The following is a 15,901-nucleotide window of genomic DNA, read 5'->3' on the forward strand; positions in this document are numbered from 1 at the left end:
TGTGTTAATCCTATACAATAAAAGGCAAGTGTCCCTGCGTCATGAACAGGATGGTTGTGTGTCTCTGGCTTTTTTGTACTGAGCATGTGCGCAGCCAGGGCAGTTAGGACACAGGGCCCGGATCTGACAGCTTGCTGTGTGTGGTTCACAGAGGTTCTCATTGCATTGTGGGAAATAACAGCTTTTTCCAACTGCCAAGCAAGCAGCTCCCTGTGTGCATATACTTCAGACAGTGGTGGAGAACGAGCAAGCGGGACGCGTATGTTCGCGTATTGCGGGGGGTAGCGGCTGTGACCTAGCGCCCGGTTTTTTAACAGGCAGGCCTTTTTAGTAGTATGTATGTAAAAATGTTTTCTGTTCATTGTTTTAAATAAAAAAAAAAATGTTGTGGGGTCCCCCCTCCCAAGCCCTTTTAACCCCTTGTCCCCCATGCAGCCTGGGATAGCCAGAATGCGGAGTCCCAGCCGCGTGGGGCTTCGCACCCTGACTATACCAGCCCTCATGGTCCATGGTATGGGGGGCTTTGGGGGGAGGGGCTACCAAGCCTCCCTCTCTCCTCCGGAACCCTTGTCCAATCCATGGACAAGGGCTCTCGAATCCGTAATTGGGGGTATCCGAGCAACCCTGTATGTGGCCGCAGGGCTGATTTTTTTTTCTGCCGCTGGGGAAGTGTGCCTTCCCCAGCCTGGCAGGATGCTTTCATATTTACCGATTCCGGGCGGCTGGATGGCGCCTCCTCTCCTCTGCCGGCAGAGCTGCAATGCTGACATCTTCTTCAGAGTTCCGACCACATGATCTGTTATCGTAATCCAGGGGTTTGTGTCAGCGTTGCAGCACCGCCTGGTGCAGGAAGGGTCTCTTCCACCCCTCCTATTCCACCACTGGGCAGCACTGCACCACTGACACCATCCCCTGGTTACGATCACATGTCCTATCATGTGATCGGAACTCCAAATAGGATGCTGGGAGTGCAACGCCACCGGTGGATGAAGTGGAGAAGTCGATCCAGACGCCCTGAACAGGTTAATATAACAAAGCTCCCAGCACCGCGCTGCACAGCTGCATTAAGCAGCTAAACACCACATGTCATTTGAAGACGCCCTGTCACTCATTATCTCAAGATAGTGCATGCAGGGATGCTATTAGGTTAAAGAACATATTTTTTTTATAAGCTTAGAGGCCAGTGGCCAGATATTTGGATCTGTCCATCCAGGTGTATACCAACAGCCCCTTCAATCCCAGTGGCCACAGGGTATCTAAGGGGCCAGGAGGCCCTCTCCTCTCTATCCATCAATCTTACAGAGCATCACAGTGGAGCTTTACCAGTGCTGGACAGGCCACTCTCGTCTTCGCAGCCACGTGATGTGTAGCAGCACATGCTTGCTCCTACGGCTCCTGATGCATGTCATGTGATTTGCCCTGGGATCTGCATCTACACCTCGTCTGGCTGAAGAGGAGAGAGGACTGCCCAGTGCAGGATGCAGGTAAAAGATTCACTGTTCCTCTGGGCCGAACCTCCGATTTTAGGTTCGCGAACCGGGTTCGCGAACTTCCGCGGAAGGTTCGGTTCGCGTTAAAGTTCGCGAACCGCAATAGACTTCAATGGGGATGCGAACTTTGGAAAAAAAATTATGCTGGCCACAAAAGTAATGGAAAAGATGTTTCAAGGGGTCTAACACCTGGAGGGGGGCATGGCGGAGTGGGATACACGCCAAAAGTCCCCGGGAAAGATCTGGATTTGACGCAAAGCAGCGTTTTAAGGGCAGAAATCACATTGAATGCTAAATGACAGGCCTAAAGTGCTTTAAAACATCTTGCATGTGTATACATCAATCAGGTAGTGTAATTAAGGTACTGCTTCACACTGACACACCAAACTCACTGTGTAACGCACCGCAAACAGCTGTTTGTGTAGTGACGGCAGTGGCAGGTTCACTGAACAGGTATACAGTGGCGGGTTCACTGAACACAACAGGTATGCAGTGGCGGGTTCACAGAACAGGTATGCAGTGGCAGGTTCACTGAACAGAACAGGTATACAGTGGCGGGTTCACTGAACAGAACAGGTATACAGTGGCGGCTTCACAGAACAGGTATGCAGTGGTGGGTTCACAGAACAGGTATGCAGTGGCAGGTTCACTGAACAGGTATGCAGTGGTGGGTTCACAGAACAGGTATGCAGTGGTGGGTTCACTGAACAGGTATGCAGTGGTGGGTTCACAGAACAGGTATGCAGTGGCAGGTTCACTGAACAGGTATGCAGTGGTGGGTTCACAGAACAGGTATGCAGTGGTGAGTTCACAGAACAGGTATGCAGTGGTGGGTTCACAGAACAGGTATGCAGTGGTGGGTTCACAGTACAGGTATGCAGTGGTGGGTTCACAGAACAGGTATGCAGTGGTGGGTTCACAGAACAGGTATGCAGTGGTGGGTTCACTGAACAGGTATGCAGTGGTGGGTTCACCGAACAGGTATGCAGTGGCGGGTTCACAGAACAGGTATGCAATGGCAGGTTCACTGAACAGAACAGGTATGCAGCCAGGAACAAGTTAAGCCTAACTAATCTTTCCCTGAGAGACAGTCTGCAGCAGCTCACCCTACTCTCACTAACGCAGGCACACGAGTGAGCGTAATGGCCGCCGCGGCATGCCTTTTATAAGGGGGGGGAGTGGCTCCAGGGGCTAGTGTAGCCTAATTGGCTACACTGGGCCTGCTGACTGTGATGTAGAGGGTCAAAGTTGACCCTCATGGTGCATTATGGGGCGAACTGAACTTCCGCAAAAGTTCGCCTGCGGGACGCGAACGCGAACCACTGAAGTTCGCATGGAACCGTTTGCAGGCGAACCGTTCGGCCCAACTCTAATCTGCATTACTCTTCAACATGGGAAGGTAGTGCCTGGGTTGGAAGAGGCACAATTGTATGGGAGGAGACAGGTGCTCTGTTGGCCCCACTTGTATAGTGGATGGAGAGGAAAAGGGTGCTACACCGGTTAAATTATTTGGGAGTTGTATATAATGCTCAAAGGTAATATGAGGGTGTGAGTGAAGTTACAGCAGCCACACATATTGATGGGTAGTGGGTAATACAACCCCCACTTGTTATGGGGTAGAAGGGCTATGCCATCACACGGTCTATGTAGAGGGTGAGGGTGGTAGGACTTGTTATTAACTGATATTGTGGTGAAACTCCTCTCACGGTGTGATGTCAGGGCCATGGTCCTGACAGTTTCCTGTCTGTGAACCTTGTTATAGGAAATAAAGGCTTTTTCCAACTGCCAAGTAACCACTATCTCCCTCTGTGCATAAAACTTTCAGTAAACAAACATTCCGCATAAGTCACCTGCCAGTACTAAAGATGTTGCCGCCTGGGGGGTCTCTGCTGTCTTTATAGGAGTTAGCAGAGTTCTTTTCATAAGAGCAAGTATGCTCACTGAAATAGGGATGCTCAGATGTGCCTCATCCACGAATTCGGAAATCCGCGTGGTTGAAAAAAAAAATCCGCATTCGGCCCCGCCGCATGCGGATTTGCGGTCGCGTCCACGCAACCACGCGGATTTTTTCCCGTGAATGCCGTAATCACGCGTGGATTCACGCCCGGAGGCGGATTTTCTTTTAATGTTAATAACAAAGCCCCCATACATGCTACAGTCCCCCAAATAGCATGGATTATCGAGGTGATAAGGGGCAACATAACTTCAACATAAAAAATTCCCCCCAAAATTTTTTTTCTAGAGAAAATGGATTTTAAAGTGAAATCAACACTTTAAATGGGGCTATTAATTGGTAATAAGTGGTTTTAAAAAGGGATATACGCGTTAAGCAGTCAAAGAGGTGAAGGCGAGTTCCAATGGCACTTGGCGGCGAAGGTACCGCTGGAGGAGGATGAGTGGCTGACGGCAAAAAGGCTCCAGAGAGGTTTTTGTAATTTTTTTGTTTTTTGTTTTTTTGCAGCAATTAGCAATGACATCGCAGCAGAGTTGTCAGTGGACACGGGCAGTGTGAACGCAGAGTGCAGTGGTGGTAGCGACTGAGTCAGGAGAAGGACTATGCGGGCGGTCAGTTCAGCAGCACAGAAGGACCACGGCAACATACTGGTGGTAGTAGTAGCAGCACAGCGTCATAGTGCTGGCCAAAAAATTAAATGCACCCGGTGACCCGGGCAGTGTGAACGCAGAGTGTAGTAGCGACTGAGTCAGGAGGACAAAGCGGGCGGTCAGTTCAGCAGCAGCAGCACAGTAGTAGTAGCACAGCGTCATAGTGCTGGCCAAAAAATTAAATGCACCCGGTGACCCGGGCAGTGTGAACGCAGAGTGTAGTAGCGACTGAGTCAGGAGGACAAAGCGGGCGGTCAGTTCAGCAGCAGCAGCACAGTAGTAGTAGCACAGCGTCATAGTGCTGGCCAAAAAATTAAATGCACCCGGTGACCCGGGCAGTGTGAACGCAGAGTGTATTAGCGACTGAGTCAGGAGGACAAAGCGGGCGGTCAGTTCAGCAGCAGCAGCACAGTAATAGTAGCACAGCGTCATAGTGCTGGCCAAAAAATTAAATGCACCGGGTGACCCGGGCAGTGTGAACGCAGAGTGTAGTAGCGACTGAGTCAGGAGGACAAAGCGGGCGGTCAGTTCAGCAGCAGCACAGTAGTAGTAGCACAGCGTCATAGTGCTGGCCAAAAAATTAAATGCACCGGGTGACCCGGGCAGTGTGAACGCAGAGTGTAGTAGCGACTAGGGTTGCAACGGTATGAAAATTCACGGTATGATAACCGTCAAAAAAAATACCACGGTATGACGGTATTACGGTATACGGTATTGCGCAATTATTCTCATTACAATTACCCTTATAAAAATGAGAAAAGGTCAACGTTGAACAAACTCTTCTTTATTAAACCATTAATGGTTAGGGTCCTCCTGTCATGCTTGAAATATTTACTCTTCTAAATGTCAAAAAAACAATACCAAAAGTAAATCTCATTCTCCCGTGTCACATGACTGCCTATGGCAGAGAGGGCAGATAATAAGGCCATTGGAAAGCACAGTAGGTTAATATGTCTGCTTCCATGAATCAGGAAGTAGAAACTGTGCAGATTTATTTTAGGATTTGTATCAGCTGTAACAAAGAAAGAAATTGCTGTTGCATATCTTTGAGCAGAGAGGAGGACGTTTTGAGTTCAGGTCCACTTCAAAAATGCTGGTGGTACACTTTACTATACACCTTAAAGTGTACCAGAGATGAAGCATAGTGAAAGTTTTATATATACCTGCGGCTTCCTCCAGCCCCATCATGCGCACAGATCCCTCCCACGCCGCCATCCTCAGCCTTTTCTATTGCTGGTATTGAGTACGGTAACTTGAGCCAGTCGCGGCCAGTCTGAGCATGCGCAGTGCGTTCTCTACAGCGGAGAATAATAGTACGCAGGCGTAGTACTATTTTCTGCAAGAGATGGAGGGAGCGCACTGCGCATGCGTAAAACTGGCCGCGACTGGCCGAAGTTACTGGACTCAGTAACAGCGATAGAAAAGGCTGAGGATGGCAGCGTGGGAGGGATCTGTGCGCATGATGGGGCTGGAGGAAGCCGCAGGTATATATAAAACTTTCACTATGCTGCGTCTCTGGTTTCCTGGATACCAGAGCTGAAAAATAAAATGCAAATGGGTGGAGCGGACATGAATTAGGTGAAGTCCTGTGCTAAGCCACTGCGGACGATTTCTTTAAAAAGTAGGGGGACAGAGTAGAACAGGGGGGAGCGGTGGGCATGAGGACACATGACATCACACAAACGAACGTACATCAGGCAGACATCACACACAACACACACACACCAATCCGGCAGGCAGACATCCATCCATCCATCCGGCAGGCAGACATCCATCCATCCATCAGGCAGACATCACACACACATGCCATACATATACACACTAGCTGCATTCATACAAACACAGCACCTCTCACACAGCAACACTGCTTATCTGGTGTCATAAGCTTCAGCTCCTCAAGTGCAGTGCGTCTCTCACTCCTTCTCCCGGGCGGGCGGCATACTCATTTTCATGGGGGAGGAGAGCTGGACATTCCTTTGAACACTGATCTGTATCAGTGTTTATGTCAGCTTTGCAGTGTGTGTGTGGGGGGGGGGGGGGAGAGGCAGGGGGCTGCGTGCATCTAGCAGGAGGGAGAACGGGCTGTAGCCTTTTCTCATTTGCCGTATTTATTTAGCAGGAATGACCTGGTGACTCCCCCTCTGCCTTTGTGGTACAGTCCACAATAAAAAGAAACCACAAGCAGATACATTGCCGGGGAAATAGATCTCCGTGTGCGCTCCAGCCGTGGCCGCGTCATCACAGGACGCGCATCACCACCCAGCTCCTGCACTCATGTCGGCAAGCCTCCCGCAATCAGAAACTAGCTTTGGGAGCTTGCCTTCGTTACAAAGGGAGACACAGAGCAGGACAATGCCGGAGCAGTGGCGAGATGCGGAAATACAGCAAAAACCGGTATTTCCCAAAAGTGATTACCGTGATTACCGTGCTTAGTAAAACCGTGGTATACCGTAATACCGGTAAATCGCGGCAACCCTAGTAGCGACTGAGTCAGGAGGACAAAGCGGGCGGTCAGTTCAGCAGCAGCAGCACAGTAGTAGTAGCACAGCGTCATAGTGCTGGCCAAAAAATTAAATGCACCCGGTGACCCGGGCAGTGTGAACGCAGAATGTAGTAGCGACTGAGTCAGGAGGACAAAGCGGGTGGTCAGTTCAGCAGCAGCAGCACAGTAGTAGTAGCACAGCGTCATAGTGCTGGCCAAAAAATTAAATGCACCCGGTGACCCGGGCAGTGTGAACGCAGAGTGTAGTAGCGACTGAGTCAGGAGGACAAAGCGGGCGGTCAGTTCAGCAGCAGCAGCACAGTAGTAGTAGCACAGCGTCATAGTGCTGGCCAAAAAATTAAATGCACCCGGTGACCCGGGCAGTGTGAACGCAGAGTGTAGTAGCGACTGAGTCAGGAGGACAAAGCGGGCGGTCAGTTCAGCAGCACAGTAGTAGTAGCACAGCGTCATAGTGCTGGCCAAAAAATTAAATGCACCCGGTGACCCGGGCAGTGTGAACGCAGAGTGTAGTAGCGACTGAGTCAGGAGGACAAAGCGGGCGGTCAGTTCAGCAGCTCAGAAGGAGGACCATGGCAACTTACTGGTAGTAGTACCATAACACCAAAAAATTAACCAAGGTAGGCACTAGGCAGGTAGTAAATGTCTTTATAAAGGCAGGCATAGTTAACAACAGCACATGCAGCAGCCACTTCATGTCCCCCTGTGTCCGACAATAGGGGCCAGGAACTCACCTTCCACCCAAGCCTGGTTGATTTTCAGGAAGGTGAGTTTGTCCACAGAGGCGTGGGAGAGCCGAGAGCGCTTCTCTGTGACCACGCCACCAGCCGCACTAAAGCATCTCTCTGAGAGGACACTGGAAGGAGGGCAGGATAGGAGTTCCAGGGCGTACTGGGAAAGCTCGCTCCAGATGTCCAGTCTCTTGACCCAGTATTCCAAGGGGTCCACGGGGCTGTCGGTGTCATTGAGCCCGCTGGATGACCCCATATAGTCAGACACCATGGTGGTCAGTCGTTGCTTGTGCTGGTTGGTGGTGGATGCTGTGGCGGGCACCTCTGTTCTGGGCTGCTGCACTGCATACAGGCTCTTGCTTAGGCTCTTCAGGTCTCCGGGGCGCCTGTTGCTGCTGCTGCTGCTGGTGGTGGTTGTTGTACTGCTAGTGGCAATGGCAGGCACCTCTTGCTGGCTTGGCAGAGCAGTTACAGTGGGGGTGGAAGGCTGGGGGAATGCTTCCAGTAGTCTGCGCACAAGGGCCTCCTTCAACTCCCTTGTGCGTTGCTCGGTGGTGGATGGCGTCATTAAGTCTCCCAGCTTCCCCTTCAGACGGGGATCAAGCATCAAGGTAATCCAGATGTCCTCCCTTGAACGCATCTGGATCACCCGGGGGTCCCTGCGAAGGCAGCGCAACATGTGCACAGCCATGGGAAACAAGTGGGCCCTGCCAGCAAGATCTTCTTCGTCCTCGCCATTGTCCCATAACGCATGCCTGTCCTCTTCCTGTGCCATGTCGTTGTCCTCCTCAAACTGCCATCCACGTACAACGCCTGCTGCACTCTGCTCCTCCTCCTCCTCCTCATTCAGGTTAGGGACCTCCAACTCTTCCACTACCTGCTGTGAGCCCTCCTCTGAGCTGGACTGTGCTGCCATCTGCTCCTGTTCTTCCAACTGCCTCAGGGCTTCATTCCCACGCTCAATTAAATTGTCCATTGCCTGCTCCAGTAGACAAACCAAGGGCACCCACTGGCACACAGAGGCCTGCTCCTCACTGACCATCTTGGTTGCCTCCAGGAAGGGACTCAGCACCAGGCATACTTGCTGCATCAGTGTCCACTGAGTGGCAGTAATCATGGGGACTTGCTGGTTGCTGGGGACACTTGGGTCTAGCATGTAGGCCCTAACAGCCAGCCTGTGCTGACACAGCCGCTCCAACATGGCCAGAGTCGAATTCCAGCGAACTGGCATGTCGATGATCAGCCGGTGTTGTGGCCTTCCATACTGCTGCTGTAAGGTGGACAAGAGTGCAGAGGCAGTGGCTGACAGGCGGAAAAAGCGTACCACCGCCCGGGCATCCTGCAGCAGCTCGCTCATCCCCTGGTAGGTGCGCAAGAAGCGCTGCACCACAAGATTGAGCACGTGGGCCAAGCAGGGGATGTGCTGGAGGTTTCCCTGCTGCACTTCTGCCACCAGGTTGGCCCCGTTATCGGCTGCCACATACCCCACTTCCAGGCCTCTGGGGGTCAGCCACCTCCGCTCCTGCTTCCTGAGGGCGGCCAGGACGTTGGTGGCCGTAAGCCTCTCCTTCCCCAGGGTCACCAATTTTAAAAGGGCTTGGCAGTGCCGAGGCTTGGCGCTGCTGCTGCCGAGGCGGGCTTGCTTTCCGGGTGCTGAGGGAGTGTCGTGACAGGACCCTTCTGCATCCCCCCTGATCCCGCGTGGTGGCACCACTAGCTGGGCTGATGCGCTCTTGTCCTCCCTCCCTTCCATCAGTGTCACCCAGTGGGCCGTAAAGGACAGGTAGCGACCTGTCCCAAATCTGCTACTCCACGAGTCCATGGTCACGTGGACTTGCTTGCCCACAGAGTAGTCCAGGGAACGGGCCACGTTTTCCACCGCAAACTTGTGGAGTGCTGGGATCGCGCTCCTGCTAAAATAGTGGCGACTGGGGACTTGCCACTCGGGGATGCCAAATTGGAGCAGCATCCGCATGGCGCTCCCCTCCTGCACCAGGGAGTAGGGAAGCAGCTGTGATGCCATGGCCCGGGCCAGCAAGCCATTTAGTTTGCGGATCCGCCTGTGGCTTGGAGGCAGAGGCTTGGTCAGACCCTGAAAGGTGTCGCTCAGCAGGGTCTGACGACGCTGGGATGCAGGGGAGACAGAGGAGAGAGACGAACACTGGCTGCCAGCCTCAATGTCTGTGTCCTGAGCAGCCGAGGTGGAAGAGCGCTTGCGTGCTACTACTGCTGCTGCTGTGGGGGATTAACGACCCTGAGGGAGGGAGGATGCTGCTGCGCTGGTGGGCCTTCTGCTCTCAGGAACCCCTGCCAGCAGTGCCTGCTTCCTCTTAAAGTCCGCATACTCGCGGCAGTGGCGGCTTCTCAGGTGGCCCTGGAGGGATGAGGTACCCATCTTGCTCAGACTTTTCCCACGGCTCAATCTTTTGCTGCATAACCTGCACACCGCATACCTTTTGTCATCAGTACATTCCTCAAAGCAATCCCACACTGGTGACTTTAATTTACTGCGGCCCCCACTAGCAGAGGGTGCAGAGGAGCAATGTGTGGTAGTAGTTGCCGGGGGTTGCATGGTGGTGGTGCCGGCTGAAGCAGTGTCCTGTCTACTTCCTCCATGCCCACTGCTGCCGATGCCCCTGCCCCTGCCTGACATATGGCGATATCCTTGCCTAGGCCGAGGTGACTCGTCATCCTGCTCTGACCATTCTTCCACGGACTCAGCAGGCTGCACATAGTTAGGGTCCACAATGTCGTCATCATCAGCAGCATCATCATAATCCAGCTCTTCCTCTGACTCCCCCGCCTCCTCTTCTGTCCCTACATCCCCAGACACAGATCCCTCTTCTTTATCACCAGAACTCAACAACGCTTGTGATTGTGGCCCGATCTCAATCTCTGCCACATCAGTCCCCAGTAAGTCCTGAGCTTCTTGCATCAGCAGGTTCCCAGATGCCGGACTGAGGGACAGAACGCTGTCATCCTGGGAGGGCTGCTGACCAGTGGGTGCTGGGGTGGATGTCACAACAAGCGTGGGATGTTGGCTGCTGCTGCTACTGCTTGGAGTGGTGCTCACAGTAGAGGTCTGGGAGGAAGTCATGATGTCCATGAGTACGTCAGGTTCCATTTGCTCAACCACCACACGGGGACCAGAAACTTTAAAATATTTGGACAATGGCGTCCGCTGACTCGGCCCAGGCTTTGCTGCCCCCCTTTCTGCTGCATCACGACCACGTACAGCTGGGCGTCCTCTCCCTGGACGTGGAGCAGTCCCAGAAGTGGCTGAGGCAATTGAACTCCCTTTCCTCTCACCCCGCGAAACCCTGCCAGACATGTTGCTAGTAATGAATCACTGGATGCAGTGGGCACAGTACAAGGTCACTGAAGGATGCAGTGGGCACAGTACAAGGTCACTGAAGGATGCAGTGGGCACAGCAGTGGGCACTGGATATACAACTAGGTCACTGAAGGATGCAGTGGCCACAGTACAAGGTCACTGAAGGATGCAGTGGGCACAGCAGTGGGCACTGGATATACAACTAGGTCACTGAAGGATGCAGTGGCCACAGTACAAGGTCACTGAAGGATGCAGTGGGCACAGCAGTGGGCACTGGATATACAACTAGGTCACTGAAGGATGCAGTGGCCACAGTACAAGGTCACTGAAGGATGCAGTGGGCACAGCAGTGGCCACTGGATATACAACTAGGTCACTGAAGGATGCAGTGGGCACAGTACAAGGTCACTGAAGGATGCAGTGGGCACAGCAGTGGGCACTGGATATACAACTAGGTCACTGAAGGATGCAGTGGCCACAGTACAAGGTCACTGAAGGATGCACTGGGCACAGCAGTGGGCACTGGATATACAACTAGGTCACTGAAGGATGCAGTGGGCACAGTACAAGGTCACTGAAGGATGCAGTGGGCACAGTACAAGGTCACTGAAGGATGCAGTGGGCACAGCAGTAGCCACTGGATATACAACTAGGTCACTGAAGGATGCAGTGGCCACAGTACAAGGTCACTGAAGGATGCAGTGGGCACAGCAGTGGGCACTGGATATACAACTAGGTCACTGAAGGATGCAATGGGCACACAAGGATGTCACACTGTGTAATGAGATGCTCATATGCCAGCGAGCGAGCGAGCAGTGGGCACTGGGCACGGCACAAGGTCACTGACAGAATGAATGAACAGCGCTGGCAGAGAGTGGCGGCGCCGGCGGTGTGACTGGCTGCCTGCAAATAGTACAAGTGTATAACTGTCACTGGAATATACAAGTGAACACTGCAGCTGCACTAACCTGCCTGCCTGCACTCTACACACAGATAATCCCCACTCCCACTACACTGCAGCACTGAACCTGCCTGCACAGCACTACACACAGTTAAATAATCACTAGACTCCCACACTCCCACTACACTACACTGACTACAACTAACTACAGCAATCACTCACTGACTAGCTAACTGTGTACAGTATAAGAGCAGTGTTAGCAAAAAAAACGCTTTGTTTTTAACACAATAAATGCACTTGCTCAAACAACAATGGCCTGGAGATAATCCTCTCAGCACCACAGTCTAGCAAGGACAGAGCTTTTCCATCATGGCCGCCGCTTTATATTCAGGAGGGGAGGGCATAGCTCCCCTCCTGTGATTGGTTGCTAGGGCCTGGCTGGGGCAATCTGATTGGCCTGCAATGTGTTACTTCCGCATAGTTTGACGCATTTCCGCAAACCACGACTTCAGCACCGGGTTTCACGAGCGTGAATGCGGATTTCTGTCCGCATTCACGCGAAGCCGAAGCAGATTTTCGTGGTTGAAAATCTATTCACGGATTTTCGTGTCCGAGGCGGAATGCGTCAAAATGGTAGTGAATCCACGCGTAAGCGTGATCACGACCTGGCGGTGAGCACCACTGCACTGAAAAGACCTGTGATTTGTAATTAGTATATGACTGGGATCTGGCCCTTGGCAGAAGCTTCTCAGGTTGTCCGAGCTGATCTCACTCAGATGGTAATTGAGTACCAAGAGGCCTTTCCTGGCCAGCCACACCAGGTGTGAAGCTCCCCCAGCAGCAAGCAGATGGCCAGTGTCCTGCCTTTGGAAAAGACAGGATGAGCTCACAGCTCACACCTCAATGTGAATTGACTAGCAAATGGGGCTTCCTCCTGCTCTCCAGACAAAGCGTCTCCATGGTTCAAAAGGGATAGGATGCATGTGATTTATGATTTCTGCTTATTAAAGGAAAACCAAGTGTCACCCAGAGGTGGGAGTAGTGTATTCGGATTCGCTAAAATTTGACCAACGTCATGGTATACAAATCATAATCCTGCCTCGTTCAGTTACGGAGTTATGGACCCCTCGGTAACCATACGCCCTAACACCCTCATCCAAGATATCATATTAATCGGTAGGTTCTGGGGATCGATAATATATAATTATAATTAGTGTGCCGGCCGCGTAGGTCGACCTAGAGAAAATGTCAGAGTTATGGGGCTTGTGAAAGGCCCTGCCCAGATGTGATTACCATAGTCCGGCCCGGGGGCCAACTCTGGAAGCCCGCCTCTGAACGCAGCTCCATTAAAAGTAAATGAGCTGCCCGGGCAATTCAGTCCTCCCCTGTGTACCATCACCTGATCAAGCCAGCCAGAGGACCATGTGGCTGGCGGCCATTTTCCTGGACTGAAACAAAGGACATTTTTCACGTGCTCTGATTTTCCCAGAAAGGACATATTTCTACGAACTTTAAGTATCCGTTTTTCACAATTTTTATTTTCTATACTGTGTTATCATTTGTCTCTATAATTGTTGATTTTAATAATTTTCTGTATATATTAATTATTTATATTGCATTTCAATAAACCGACGCTATCCTCAGTTGTTTGTCCAGCTACCCTATTATTCAGCCACACACAGAAACTGAACCCGGGTCTCTGAAGAGACGCTACTATTGTCGCTAGCTAGACAGAATAGAGTGTGTTTAACCATTTTTATTTACAGGTCTAGGCTCAGCGAGTCAGTGGGTGCCTCTGTCCCATGATAACAGAGGTGGTGGCAGTTATACCCTGAAATAGTGTGTAATTTGTAATTACCGTAACTCACAGACTCCCTTCTAGTCGGTCTGCTGCCAACATTCCAGTGGTTTCTGCACACTGATCGCGACCACAGCTTGCATGGTCTGTGTGCTGAAACCGATTGGAAGGCATTTTGCGTTCCGGCCACTAGGGGCCCTGTGACAATGATATGTCAAAAAATAAAATAAATAAAAAACAGACACAAGAAAAATTCTAATTAAAAGCCAATATGCAATTCTCTCTAGATAATAACTTTGTTTTTTAAGTTCATTGTAAATGAATAGTGATAAGCAAAAATGCTGAGATTCTTCTCGCATTCATTTTCCCAAAAATAACGTAAAAATTGACTTTTGAGCGAAAATGCCATCAAAAATAATCTTGTAATAAGTTTGTGATTTTTCACAATTTTTTATGCTAAAATAAACGAATTTCATGGTTTTGCGAATGTTTGCATTGAAAAGAAAATATTGTTTTCTTTGACCATATTGCAAAAACACAATGTATTTTGACAGATATTTTCTTGCAATCGAAAATGCAGCCTCCGAAGAAGCGCATAGCGCGAAACGGCAGTCAGGCTCTCCTTCCCTCTGCACCCACCACCACGCCACAACCATCCACCTCGGGGTATGTGTCTCCACCATGTTGTTTTCATGTATGCATGTAGTTACATGTCGCCTACTGTGGAACAATAAATTGTGATTGACAGCAGTGCCGGCGCTTTTCCTCTTTCCTACCGATGCAGACACACTGCTGCCTGAGCACGCTGGAGATTCACCCATCCGTACCTGACTGTGTGGATTGAGCCATCTCCTTTCCCTCCCACCTATACAGGAGTCCACTGACTGCAGTGCCAGCGTCTTTCACACCTCTACCTCTCACAAGCAATGACAGAATTACAACTAGTCACATTTTTAAAGTATCCTCTATAATAATATGCACGTGTCTTTGTGTCCCTATGTCTGACTTCCTGTGTGTGTGTATGTGTATGTGTGTTTGTGTGTGTGCAGGCAGGGGCGCAGGGACTGTGTAGAGCGGAGGGAGGACGGGGCCAGAAGGGGAGGGCGTGTACGCGCGCGTGCACGAGCGACTGGTGTGTAGGCGCGTTCACGGGTGGCGGGTGGGCGCGCATGCGTGCCTGGAGGAGTGCAGGTAGACCTAGCCCATTTTTAAACGGGCTAAGGTTACTAGTAGATTATAATACATTCATAACTTCACATAATATTCCGGTAGATATATTTGCCATACAACCTCAGCTTTACACATAATTCCGAACGGCAGAAACCCTCATTAGCATCCGTGAACATACAATTACACTGGTGTGTTTGACTAATTGATTATTAATCGTTGTGCTGAACTATATCATAAGCTAAGGTCATAAGGTTTGCAAACCTATAATTATATATGCCAAATATCAGGAGTTTGTAAAGAGAACGTTCTGAATAGGATAATGACATAGTGCACGACAGAACATTATTAAATTGTAATCATTATTATTATTATTATTACAATTATATCAAGCTTTCTGAACTTCATTTAACACGAGTTTCTCTTGAACTAGCCAAAATAGCAACGCATTATCAAACAAAACCTAGAATAGAAATCAGCACGATAAGCATGAGCTACTTATGCCAATAGTAAAATGTGTTATTCACAAATAATCGCAATACACAAAATAACATAGCAACACGCATAAGCAGTGTATAGAAAACAGTATAAATCATATACAGTATATTATCACTGTGAGTATATTACGATAAACGCCCACAGAGTAAATTTAAAAATACAATATTTAATATATCGTTGATCAAACCTTAAAAAATTCACCAATAACTCTTTGCAAGAATTAATAAGAGTTAACTTTTTTTTTCAACAAGAAGATTACAAAAAAATAATTTTCTTGAAAAGGTAAAAATTCAGGAGAGAGTGTAACGATCGGTGTAACACAGAGAGGATCTGATTACCGGTGATCTGCAGTTTCACCGAGAATGCAGATATATACCCGATTATAGATGATCTGCAGTATCACCGATAATCAGATATATCTCTAACCTCTGGACACCTGAGTAATATGAGTGTTTGGTGCAACAGTAATACTTAGAGGAGAGCACCCTACAGTGGGTGCGAGGCAGTAGGAGATACTGCCCTGAGAGCAGATTCCTTCCAAGGCCAGAGGCTCCCCAATGGGCGGAGCCAGGATGAGAGTAAGAAGGATCAGAAAGTTAGTGACCCCAAAGGTGAAGTGTCACTGACAGGACTATGAACTATTTCCCAACAGGAGAAATAGTTCTCGAGGTCGGACAGGCCAGGTCGGCAACAGACTGACAGATCAGGTACAGAGACAGAAGACAGATGCGGAATCCTAAGACTAGCTGAGTTTGGCAACAGAGTAATAGAATGACAACAGTACAGAATCAGAGATCAGAAGAATGGTCAGGAAAGCAGAAGGTCATAACAAATAATCAACAATTCCTAGACTAAGGTGTGAGCTCCGTGATCATCAA

General features: G+C 50.1%; 1 long non-coding RNA gene across 3 annotated transcripts; it reads left to right on the top strand.

The window, feature by feature from the left end:
* The first annotated feature begins 206 nt into the window (after positions 1–206).
* On the top strand, positions 207–14,316 carry LOC137543774 (uncharacterized). Of its 3 annotated transcripts, none has more exons than XR_011025619.1 (3): positions 207–337; positions 13,913–14,024; positions 14,143–14,316. It is a non-coding gene; the product is annotated as an uncharacterized lncRNA (long non-coding RNA). The 3 variants fall into 3 exon arrangements; XR_011025613.1 differs by having other exon boundaries at positions 207–317; XR_011025607.1 differs by having other exon boundaries at positions 207–317; positions 13,939–14,024.
* Positions 14,317–15,901: the final 1,585 nt, after the last annotated feature.

The sequence above is a fragment of the Hyperolius riggenbachi genome, chromosome 2 (genome assembly GCF_040937935.1).
Source record: "Hyperolius riggenbachi isolate aHypRig1 chromosome 2, aHypRig1.pri, whole genome shotgun sequence".
Lineage (NCBI taxonomy): Eukaryota > Metazoa > Chordata > Amphibia > Anura > Hyperoliidae > Hyperolius > Hyperolius riggenbachi.